Below are 13132 nucleotides of genomic sequence, written 5' to 3' on the forward strand. Positions count from 1 at the left end.
TTTATCATAATAAAAACAAGCAAGTACTAAGTGAAAATCCGTGTGGATTGAGGAGGAGCTGAAGGTGATGGTATTCGAGCCAATTCTGAGAGCTGTGGTATTCAGAGGGCATCAGCGGAGTGCACATCCCATCAGTAGCAGTGTCCGTTTAAGAATGAAATAAAGGTACTTTTATTTTTTAACAATTTTATTAGTATTTATTTATTTTTGAGAGAGAGAGGAGAGAGCGAGCGAGCGCACGAGCAGGGGAGGAGCAGAGAGAGAGGCAGACACAGAATCCGAGCTGTCAGCACAGATGCCCATGCGGGGCTCGAACCACAAACCGTGAGATCAATGCCTGAGCCAAAGTCGGACACTTAACCGACTGAGCCACCCCGGCGCCCCAAGGTACTTTTATTCTTAATAGTATGCGTATTATTTTTTTCAAACAGCTAATAAGTTGTTAGTACATAAATACTATTAAGTTGTTGACACTTAACATCTTAATAAAGGGTAGTGTTCGGTGTTCCTTTTGGCCTGGAGGCACCATGAGAAAATTACTGAGACACTGAGAGTGCCACGAACCGAGAACGTTGTGGGAGCCTCTGTCACAGGAGTTAATTTTTCTCGCACAAAGAGCAGCCGGGCAGGTGGTACTCCGCATGGTCAGAAGCTCAGGGATGTCGGGCCCACGATCGTGGTGCTTCCCCCCAACTTTCCCTGCTCTTGCCCTGGAGTCTGTCTTCCGAGAAGGGTGTAGGGGGTTGCGGGTGGGGTTGGGGGGGAAGGAGGACAAAAGGCAAAAGGAGGAACGGACAAGTTCTCCCAAATCACACCCACAGGAGCCCCGCCCAACTATTCCTACTTAGTCCTAGGTAACTCCCTTCATAAATAAGACTCCTTCTCTTCTCCTGAATTTATCTTTCTAAAAAAAGTTAGATTTTATCTTATTTTGTATTATGTTCTATTACCTCGCCTTTCGCTTTCAGCATTTGCTACCTTTCTCTTTCTCTTCCTCAAGCAGGTTGAACCACTTGGAAATAAGCTGCAGGCATTCTGACACTTCACCCCCAAATTCCTTAGCAGGTGTCTTTCACGTTTACAGCCAGAATACGTTACTCATGACCAAGGAATTTACCTTTGATCCAGTAGTATCGCTTGTATATAGTTACATCTTAAAATAGAATACATGTTTAAGCTCATATTCAGAGCAATTTTTATAACGTTATTTTATGTTTTATTTTACGTGTCATACTGTTTTTCCCCCCACTTGTAACCTATGTGTCCTCTGTTAGCCGTTCTTTTCCTTTGGTCCCGCATCCAGTCAGGAATCCTGCGTTGCATTTGGTTGTCATGTCTCTTTAGTCTCCTTTTTTCTAGAATGGCCCTCTGCCCCTGTCTTGCCTTTGTGTTTCATGGCAGACCATGTCGATATTTTCAAGTTCAGGTCACTTGTTTTGTCTCCCAGTTTGGCTGTGTAATCATCTCTTTGTGATCAGGTTCTGGTTCAACATTTCCGGCAGGAGGACTACACAGGGTGTTTGTGCCGGCCCTGGTGCATCACACCAGGAGCCCGGAAGGCTCATGTATCCTGGTGTTTGTGATGCTGCTTTGATCATTTGGCTGAGGTGGGGTCCCAGGATCTCCACATTGTGGACCCTTCCCCTTTCAAAACTGATGCATAATATCATGCAGATATCTTGTTCTCCATCGGTGATGCTTGTGTGAGGCAGTCATCATGTTATTAATTGCCTAATGGTGATTTTCTGATTCCGGTATCCCTTCTCTGCATATTAGTTGGTATTCTTCTCGCAAGAAGAATTCCTCTCTTTGCTTTTTTCCGAGAGTCACTCTAGACCTCATGCATTCTTTTTAAAAATCCACTGTGCCGTGATTCATTACCATCACTTATCTTTTTGATGCTCAAATTGTCCCAGCCCTGGCAGGTGCGAGCCCCTTCATGCCAGTTTGTGTGGCCTTTTGATAAGTTCCCATTAAGCACTTCCTTGCATTCACGCGTGACAGGATGTTCTAGGTCCACTTATAATTACTTCCCTGCCCTAGACTCGGAATCAGCCATTTTTCCAAAAAGCTCGGGTCCCTTTTAGTGGGAAATATTTGGAAAACTGGACATAGCGTGCTTTTATTGGCTCTGGGGTGCCCTTGCTTCTAGACCCTGTGTGTGCACAGAGTTAGGAGATCTATCAGAAGAAGGTAGCGAGTTCCAGTTAAGATACAACAGAATGGAGCCCTTCGTCACACATTCACTCGTCAGTGGGATCCCTGGTTCTCCGCAGTGTCCGTGTGTCTGTTGATTGGCTCTGTGCTACCATAAAAGGGTGTTGTTAGCTTTACCTTTCTCAGATAGTAGAGGTTAGTTTTAAAAACGATTTCTTTCTACATGTGAATGTTTAATGTACTGAGGTGAGAATGTTTGTATTTATCTGGGCTACTGCTTGAGCTGCGGGATGTTCCCTAGCTGGCCGCCTCCTGGCCCTGCTAAGATTGGGAAGTACAGAACCTCACTTATCTTGTACCCGTAATGGCATTTCTCCCTACTTGCTGTTTCATAGTTATGGATTGTAATTAGACTGGTGGAAATGCATTTTTCAAAGCATCTGGGAAATCAGCTTTATGATCCTCACTTTAAGCACATTTGACACAGCTATTTAAATATTTAAGACAACTCCACATTCGCAGTCCCCGTAGGACCATATAATTGGGAAGATTTTCATTGTAAAGGTTTTTTATTTTACTTGAGGGCCTCTGACATTTCTTGTTGGGCTCTGCTGTCCTTGGAGACAAAGGGAGTTAGTTATTTATTAGCGCTTGTGGGTTATTCATTATTGTTGGTCAGAAAAAGCAGAATAATATCAACAAAGGACACTAATTGGGATTAGAAAACTCTTTTGTATAACTTAAGGTTGGTGTCTCTTGTAAAGACCTGTTTTTTTTTTTTCTTTAAATGTGTGAACCTGGGAGGTCTAGAGACTAGTTGTACTTTAAATAATACATCAGATTTTATTTTGATTTTTTGCTGTTTGTGATTTGCTAATTCAATTGGTTATAACCCGGAGCTTACGTTACTGCTTGATTCCTTAGTGGGTCAGTTAGCTTCATATTTTTTCCCCACCGCCACATTATAAATTTTAAAATGCTGCCACTGATTTAAAATGTTACTTTCCTGTATCATTCCTTCACTTATGTTTATTCCTGGACAAACCATGAAAAAAAAATTCTGCTGACAGCAGTGAGTGAATCATGTCGAATGTTGTTATGTTAGCGCTGGGTTAAGAATAGCAAATGGGGTCTTGCATTTTTGAAGAGATGCATCGATATATTGATTGATGCATTCAATCAGTTAATTCAATGCATTGATAGATTGATCTATCAATCAGTTAATTCTATGCATTGATATATTGATTGATACATTCGCTAATGAAAGTTGGGGCAAAATACTTGGTTACTTTTTTTTTTTTTTCACTTCTGCTTTTTAATCACTTGTATTTCCTTGCACTTCCAATGTGGCTTCCTGTAGAATTAGAGCAAATAAAGTTAATATTCCATAAAAGGTTCCAGAAATAACCAAACCAGCCAGAGACCAAAGGCATTATTCCAGTTGAGGTAGCCAGGGTTTTCATTTCGCCTCGCCAACAGCACAGGTGAAACACCGTGGTTACTTTTGTTTCCTCTTTGGGCACACAATCTATACTTTGTGTGATTTATTGTTGCAGCGTGTAAATCAAATTGATGATGGATTTCCAAGTATTACTGAACAGCAGGCATGGTTTGTTCTAGTTATAAAAGTGATTTGTCAATCCCACGATATTCCCCCTTTAAAAGAACGTATTCCATTAGCACTCCCTGCCCCCTTGAAGTGCCTCTGATACTGTAGAATGCAAAGCTGGAATATAGCATCCGCTGTAGCATTTTCTAAGACTGCTAAATAGTAACAGCTTTTGCACGGTGCTTTTGCACAGCTTTTGCACTTGCACGGTGCTTTAGAGTTCACAAACTTGCATATTGATGGTCCCCTATGATTTGAGCGAAGCTTCCATCCTAAGGGGCAGGGCAGGTGTGACCGGCCCCATTTTAGGGATTAAGAGCCTGAGGCTCAGTTTGCTGGCGATCTCATCCTCTGCGTACTGTGCGCGGGTTGATGCCTGGTAGGCCTCCACGGTGTGAGAGCTCCTGCCACAGGAGTTCTGAGAAACCCTGTTCCCCTCTCCCTCAGAGTTTCTGGTTGCTGCCTTCGTGAACAAGCACCCCTGTAAAACTCACTGCCGTTCAGCTGCCCTTTCCATCTTGTACTTGACGATTTCCAATAATAGGCCCTTCTGAGCGTGGAGGAGGTGGGGGGCATTGTCTCCCTGGGCAGGAATCAGGCCGTGTTTGCGTGAGGGCCGCCTGAGTGACATCAGTACCTGCAGAGGTCGCTTTGCACACCTCTGTGACGTCTTTGAACCCCAGGCAGGAGGATGTCATGGATAAGAATAGATTTGCTAATTCTGACCCATCAAAACTTAAGGATACAATGGATGGTGACTTGTGTTTAATACCTACTTTTATGGCTGCCTTATTTGAATAATGAAGGAAATAGAAGGCCTGTAATTGGCTCTGACATAATAAGCAAGGTGAAAAATGAGACCTGTGGTGTGGGACCTTGCTGTCCAAGGATAGTCCAAATCCTTGACGACCAGGTTAGGAACGCAGTTTCAGGGCCACCCCAGACTGACTTCTTCAGATTGTGCCTTTTAACAGGATCCAGCACAAGACCAGTGTCCTGGCCGCGTGAGCAGTGACTGTCCAGGGGCCCGAGCTCGGAAGGAGCGCCCCGTGCTTGGACTTCAGTGCTCTGTGATCGCTGTCTTGACATTCTTACTGATTTTATCTTTGAAGCTGTGCGTTGTAAGTGAAACCCGATGGGACGCTGGAGCACGTGCGGGGTGCCTGGAGTCTCCGTTCATGCATGTGTGGTCCCACATGCTGCCAGGACAGCTGCTGGCTCCCCTGCCCCCACCCGGTACCCACTGCTGCCCTCTACCTCCAGGGACCCGGCCATGAGTGTGGGGAGGTCAGGGCTGGGTACATGTGCTCAGGATGCCCCATCCCATGTGAGGTTCTGGATAACTCCCCATGCAGAAGTGGTAAATAGCAGAAAAAAAAAAAAAAAAAAACAAACCAAAACGAAAAACAACCCCCCTCCCCCCTCAAAACCAGAAAACAAAACCATGGCCAGTCAAGAGAGGGACTAGACAAGAATAGAGGGTCATTTTCTCCTGCTTTTTGTACAAGGGACCCAACATTTTCATTTTCATTTTCATTTTCATTTTCATTTTCATTTTCATTTTCATTTTCACCGATCTCTGCCGATTATGTAGCTGACCTTGTGAGTACACACTGAAACTTGAGAAGCACTGTTGGAGGAGAAACACGGTGGACCCTGGACTCAGAAGACCCACGCTCCTCTTCAAGTACGGCTGGCGTGTGACCTCGGGGAAGCCACTTGTCTACCCTGCCTCGGTTTCTTCATGTGTAAAATGGAGTGGCGAGTGAAGTTTTATCCCTCTTTCCAAACGGGCAGGGTCTAGGCAGAGGGTAGACCTGGCCACGTAGCCTTGAGGAGGAGTGTGGCCAGGGAGCGTCTCATCTTTGGCTTTGGTTTCACGATGCCGATGAACAAAGCTGGACGTAATGGATGGAGGTAGGGGGCAGGGCTCACAATGGGGGAGAAGGCCCAGAATTGGTCTTCGAATCCATGGTAGTGGGTGGCAAGCGAGGGTCAAGACACTGAGGCAGGCAAGTTCTGGGGATCTCAGGTAGAGAGAAGGTGAGCTTCAGGGAACTTGTGAGCAAATGCATCGGCTTTCCAGGTGTCCCCCAGTTGTGTGGCAGGCAGCAGGCAGCTTGTGAGATGGGGGGGTAGAAAATGGTGTTTGCTTTTGAGAGTCACATTGGATGGTAAGCGTGAGAGTGCATTTTATACCGCAGAGTGCCAGAAGCGTCCCTTTTACTCTGCTCCCCGATTGTCTGTCAGTGTGGGGCTGTGCGGGCCTCCATAAACCACAGCAAGCGCTGCTGAGTGGGATGGCCCTGTCCTGCCACTCTGTTCGTTCGTGCGACTTATCCTGTGAAACAAAGGCTGACAGCCCAGTCATAACTCCCGAGTCTGGGCAGTCTGAAAAGCTACTTGGTATGTAGATATAGAGCCCTGAATTGTCTTGTTTTCAGTTTGCCTCAAAGGCTGGACGGAAAAAACTTACATTATCATTAACCACAGTAAACAAACATTGATGCAAAATAACAAATTGTAGAAGTGTATCTTTCATCTAAAATTTTTTCTTTATTTAGGGAAGCTGATCCTATAATTTATTATCCAAACCAGGAGACTTTCAAGAGAGAAATGGGGCCCTATTAATACTTATGGCCAGGACTATCCTGGATGAGCTAGAGTGCAGGGCCACCCTGCATTGAGGGGGAGGTTTAATGGCATTTAGGTGCAGAATCTTACCCAACTGCATTAAGGTAAAGTGGTCCAACCTACTTGACAAGATTAGACCCATTTAAGTTAATTAATAGCAACATTTTTTCTTGGGGCCGTTGGGTGATTATTAGTATATTATTAAGTAGAATACATTAATTAGTTCCTGGCTATTCTAGAGTTGGAAATAAGCTAGCAAGTACTTAGCACTTCAGTTTTTTATTCTAGAGTTGGAAAGAAGTTAGCAATTATTTAGCACTTCTTTTAGTTCTTGCCTTTGCGTATCTTACTTTAATCCTTCCCAACCCTATGAAGTATCCCCTTGAAAATATGAGAAAAGAGGGGCTTAGGAAGAATAAGAAACTTGACCAAGATTTTACCCCATGTCCCACTGACTCCAGAGCCCTGTGTACTTCTGTAGGATTTTGTTTGGTCTTTTGGTACAATGCTTGCTTCGGAAGGCTAGGTTCTTGGCCGTTGAGAATGATTTCCTGAAAGACACAATATTTCTGCCATAATTTTTACTACATGTGGTGGTGTAGTGCCTGGCATATATTTATTTTGAAAAGTAGAGTGAGCTGAAGCAGAAAAACCACTCACAAATAGATGGTCTCGGGTGTTTGTATCAATTTGTGTTGAAAGTGCCCCTCCTCACTTGCTGAAGACAGTGGCTTTGGTGACAATCAGGTAGGGAACGTGACGTAAAAAAGAAAGATACGGTAAAGGCTAACTTTTGAGCCCTTCCTCTGGTCTGCCTGCTGCGTTAAGCAGAGCTCCTGGGCCACACAACTGGGGCGCCATCTGGAAGGCCTCCAGTGATGGCCCTGGAGCTCAGAGTTCTCTTCATTCTCCTAGCAGCCCCCTGTGTCATTAGATCAGGAAACCAAAGACTTGGAGAAGTAGAGTAACTTAGCAGCAGTCACATGGCTCGTAGGTGTGGAAGCAGGGAAGTGAATGCAGTTTCTTTCTGACCCCAGGGTCTCGTGTCTCAACTGTCCTGCTGTGTTCTGTCTGGACGAGTCAGGGAGCCAAGCTGGAGACGGGGGCTTTGCACTGCCAGAGCTCTGGTTCACCACGTACATCATTCAAGACTCTTTTGGTTGCAGTCAACTGCAGCCCATTGCGCTGCCTTATGTAAAAGGGGATTTAGCGTAAGGGGTCAGGAGTGTTTCATGGTACCCAAGGACAGGATGGCCAACTAGATCTTTTGAAAGTCTAAGAACACGGCACTTCCCCACGGTCTTTGTCTGCATGCAACATGATCTTTTATTTCTGCTTTTCTTTACACATCACTTCATTTTTCTCCCTCCGTATTGCTTTTCTCTATTTCTTTTTTTTTAAATTTTTTAACGTTTATTTTTGAGAGAGAGAGACAGAATACGAGCGGGGGAGGGGCAGAGAGAGAGGGAGACACAGAATCTGATGCAGGCTCCTGGCTCTGAGCTGCCAGCACAGAGCCCGACGCAGGGCTCGAACCACAAACTGTGACATCATGACCTGAGCTGAAGTTGGACGCTCATCTGAGCCACCCGGGTGCCCCTGCTTTTCTGTATTTCTTAGTATATGTATTAGGGTTCTGTAGAGAAATATAACCAATAGAATATTTATTTATGTGTGTGTGTGTGTGTGTGTGTGTGTGTGTGTGTGTGTGATATTTGTATAAAGAGATTTATTATAAGGAATTGGCTCACTTGGAGCCAGTGGAGACTGAGAAATCCCAGGACCTCAGTTGGCAAGCTGGAGACCCATGGTTTAGTTCTATTTAGAGTTCAAAGGCCTTTCAGTTTGGTTCTGAAGGCCGGAAAAGATTGCTGTCCCAGCTCAAAGCAGCCAGGCAGGAAAGTTCCCCTTACTTGTGGGAGGGACCCCCATTTTGTTCTGTTCAGGCCTCCTACTGACTGGACGAGGTTCATCCATACTGGGGAAGGCACTCTGCCTGACTCCGTCTACCAGTTCAGTGTAATCTCATCCACAAACACCCTCACAGACATATCCAGAGTAATGTTTGACGAGATATCTGGACACCCTGTGGCTCCCATCAAGTTGACGCATGAAATTAACCATCACGGTATCCATGGGCTCAACATGGTTTTCTTCTCCAGCCTGAAACATGTAATGTAATCAGAACTTCCGTGCTACAAGTCAGCTGGGTAGTGTCCCTGTATACCATTTTCAGGTTCCTTGGAAAGAGTCTGATTGGTCCAGTGTGTGTTAGCCCCAGCTCATCCAGCTGAGGTGGGGGCAGAGCCTCATAGAATAAACATGGGTTCCACCTGCTCAGAGAAGGGCAGTGTGTGTGGGGTGACACCTGGGACTTAGTCCCTTACATAAAGGCAGTTTTGGGGTGTATGTCTTAAACAACAGTGACATCTCCAAAGTTGTTCCAGAAATCACGTTCTTCAGCCGGTGCGATTCCAAAGTAAAATTTTACAAGTATGGCCACCAACAGAAGTTAATTCTAGAGAGTTAATTTTTTTAAATTTATTTTTCTTCTTAAAAGATTAACCACCGGTGTTTTGCATCAGTTTTTCGGTGCTGGCCACTGCATTTTCTAAGGGAATTCATTTTTTTTTAAGGTAATGCAGACTTTCACTCTGGGATGTGGGAATTAAGAAAGAACATTTAATGGATGATCCATTAAGCCTTTAGGTTCATTTTGTATTTAGAGTTTAGTGAAGGGGAGGATTGTCAGGCTTCAGTTCAAGTACACAGACCCGTGATTTCTATTTGGAATCACTTTGAACAATACAGCAATTAGAAGGGGTTTGGCTGTCAGATTTGAACATTTTTAGCATCGTTGTTTTCCTGTAGGGTTATATAATCTAAGGGCATCCTTTTGTGATTTGAATATTCCTGGCTTTTATGCCAGATTTTTAAGAGGAGTCTATCAGACACAAAACATATAACATTAACCGGTGAGTTAAATTTTTATTTTTGAGAGACAGAGAGACAGAGCACCAGCAGGGGAGACACAGAATCCCAAGCAGGCTCCAGGCTCCAAGCTGTCAGCACAAAGCCCGACACAGGGCTCGAACTCACAAACCACGAGATCATGACCTGAGCCGAAGTCGGATGCTTAACCGACCGAGCTATCCAGGCACCATTCAGTGAGTTAAATTTTTAACAGTTGAGGTACATGGATTGGGTACTGAAAACATTTTCTTTACTTATGTTTTTAAAATATAATTTATTGTCAAGTTAGGTAACATACATTGTATACATATTGACTCAGCTAATTTTTTCACTTATCTAGAAAAGAATTCTGTACAGGTCCCTATTTTATTTTGTAACAGTCAAGTTCTAAGGCACCTCCCTGCTTACCACCATTCTCGTCTCCTGGAATTCAGACTTTTCTGTATGTGCCACCCCTTGAGTGTGGGCTGGCTATAGTGACTTGCTTATACGTATTACAAAGATGATGCAATGTCACTTTCATTATTTGATTACAAGAGATAGGACTGATGTCTTGCTGTCAGACTCTACTGTCTCCTGGGCTTGTATGCTTTGATAAAAGCAGACTGCCATGTTGGAAAGGCCCATGTGGCATGTAACTGTGGGAGGCATCTGACCAACAGACAGGAAAGAACTGGAGACCTCCGTCCCAACAGCCTTCTAGAAACTGAATTCTGCCAGCAACCACATGAGTGTTAAAGGTGATCTTTACCAGTTGAGCCTTCAGAGAAGGCTCTAGCTCTAGCTGATGCCTTGATGGCAGCCTTACCATAGATCCTGAATCAGAGGGCCCACTCAGCCACGCTCATGTTCCTGACCCACAGAAACTGATATGATACAGTCGGCCCTTGGACAACATGGGTTTGAACTGTGCACGTCCCCTTAAACAGAGGTGTTTTGCAATACGGTATTATAAATGTATTTTCTCTTCCTTATGAGTTTCTTACTAACGTGTTCTGTTCTCTAGCTTACTTAATTGTGAGGACGCTGTATATAACACACAGAACATGCAAATAGGTGTTCAAAAACTTGTTTGTTACTGGTAAGGCTTTTTCTGGCCCACAGCAGGATGATTAGTGGTTGAGTTTTGGGGGAGTCAGAAATTAAATACGCAGATTTTTGTGCAGGAGGTCAGCACCCCTAACGTCTGCATTGTTCAAGAGTCAGCTGGACATGTGTTGTTTTAAGCCACTAAATTGGTGGTAGTTCATTACGTTGCAGTAGATACCTAACACAGTTACTGTCTTGGCTTTTCCCTCTTTCTGGGCATACTAGAAAATGAAGCAACATCTGGGAGGGCAGGAATTAATCTCTGTCAAAGGCCTATGATATGCCGGACATGGTGATAGACTTTTAAGATTCAGGAAGGCCAACTTGTAAAGCCTTTTTTATTACTCCCATTTTGCAAATGTGAGCATCAGCATTCAGAGAATTGCAAGTATTTGCCCAAGTTTACATGACTCGTAAGAGGCAGAGCCGAGGTTTGAGGGCTGGTCTATCCTGCCTCCCTCCATGCATCTGGCTAAGTCCCGTAAGCCATGACAAACACCCATGTGGCGTTTTCGCCTAGAAAGAAGGATTAAACAAAGTCCATTCATTTCTAAGCATTCGTCGGGTACCTTCTGTGGGCTTGTTGCCAGACCTCAGTCTCTTTCTTCTCAGTAGCGTGTTCCCACCAGAATACCTTTTTGCTGTTCTCCTCCTTCCCTCCATCTAAACTTTTTTTTTTTATTGCCCTCTTTATTATTCTCAAACAAAATTCATAGGCAGTATTATCTACCTGTGCATGTAATTTTAAAAAGTCAATATAATTTCATAAATGAAATACAAGGGGAAAAAAAAGGAACATGATTTATAACACACGTGGGTTTAAATATGAAAATGTTTCAGCACAACTATACCAGAAGGCACGAGGAAGGAATCACGTCTTTAGCTAGAATTCTGACGACCCAGAATTGTATCGGTTGTAGCGGTGGGTGGTTCAGATGTCTAATTCCTTTACTTCCAGTGATAAACGATTTTATGAAACAGTGGACAAAACTCTAGGATGCTTCTATCAAGACAGTGATCAGTGTTCCTTTGATTTGTGATGTGACTTCACTTTAGATAACTTAGCGCAAATAGGAATCATGAAAGTAAAGTGGGCTTAGGTTTTAAGCTCAGATAATGATAAACAGGTTTTTACCTACGTGAATGTCTGATGGGATACTTGAAAGTCGTGTGGGACGTGGGTGATTCTTTGTGCGCGGGCCCACGTGGCATCCCTGCCTTCACCACCGAATGCCACCAGTGGTGACAGCCCAGAATGCCCTGGACTGTCCAGATGTCTCTCAGGGCCAGTGTCCAGACCCACTAATCTAAATCTAAACTGGTTTCAGTAAAAGAGCTGGTCAACTGACTAAAGTACCACAATTTTCAGAGGTGTTTGTGTTTTAACTGGGCCGAAGAACGACACTGTTCATGGTAGAATTAGTAGGGGGCAGGGAAGTGGCAAGGTGAAGGGTTAGAGGATCCCCTTTCGCAACCCTTAAACTGCATGGCGTAACGTCCTCTTTATATTTCCTTTTTTTTTTTTAAATTTTTTAATGTTTATTTTTGAGAGAGAAAGAGAGAGAGAAAGAGAGGGGAGAGGCAGAGAGAGGGGGACACAGAATCTGAAGCAGGCTCCAGGCTCTGAGCTGTCAGCACAGAACCTGATATGTAGCTTTTTTTTTTAAATTTTTTTTAAATGTTTTTACTTATTTTTTTTTTTACATTTTTTTTTTAAATTTATTTTTGAGAAACAGAGTGAGACAAAGCATGAGTGGGGGAGGGGCAGAGAGAGAAGGAGACAGAATCTGAAGCAGGCTCCAGGGTCTGAGCAAGCAGTCAGCACAGAGCCTGATGCGGGGCTTGAACCCACAAACTGTGAGATCATGACCTGAGCCAAAGTCGGACGCTCAACCGACTGAGCCACCCAGGCGCCCGTTTTTACTTATTTTTGAAGGAGAGAGAGACAGAGCATGAGTGGGAGAGGAGCAGAGAGAGAGGGAGACACAGAGTCTGAAGCAGGCTCCAGGCTCTGACCCATCAGCACAGAGCCCGACCCGGGGGCTCAAACCCACGAACCACAAGATCATGACCTGAGCCGAAGTCGGATGCTCGACAGACTGAGCCACCCAGGCGCCCCTTTATGTTTCTGATTCTAGCCTTTCTTCCTCTGTGCTTTTTCTTCAGGCTCCGTCGACACTTTACAGAAAAAAAATGTATTTTTTTCTGATCGTGTTTTAAGAGCTTCTGTGTGTCAGTCACTTGATATTTTCTGAGCATCGACTTTAACCAAGACGTTGTTCTGCGTAGCTACGGAGGGATCAAAGGTGACCGAGATGTGGACTGAAATCTCTGTAGATTTGTGATTATAACTCAATCTGACACACATTTACAGGGCAAGGCTCAGTGCCAGGCATACGTACACACAAACACACACCCGCTTGCATGTGTACGTGCTTTCAGGGAGCTCACAATCAAATAGGAGGAGGGAAAGAAGAGACTTTAAAAAGCACTAAGTTGTATAAATAACAGTCCGTTAAAAATAATAAATGAATTTCACAGGATTTATGTACTTACTTATGGTACGGAATATGTGACTGGCAACATAAATACATTAGGCCTGTGAAAATGATACATGTGTATTTTTTAAATGTTTGTTTATTTTTGAGGCGGGGGGTGGGGGTGGGAGTG

The 13132-nt window shown here is 44.2% G+C and overlaps 1 protein-coding gene across 6 annotated transcripts in view; it reads left to right on the forward strand.

Annotated features, from left to right (window-relative positions):
- The window catches only part of GLIS3 (GLIS family zinc finger 3), a 540949-nt gene that overhangs the window by 117340 nt on the left and 410477 nt on the right, over positions 1–13132 (forward strand). The gene's annotated exons all lie outside the window — the stretch shown is intronic.

Source organism: Panthera leo, chromosome D4 (assembly GCF_018350215.1).
Source record: "Panthera leo isolate Ple1 chromosome D4, P.leo_Ple1_pat1.1, whole genome shotgun sequence".
NCBI lineage: Eukaryota > Metazoa > Chordata > Mammalia > Carnivora > Felidae > Panthera > Panthera leo.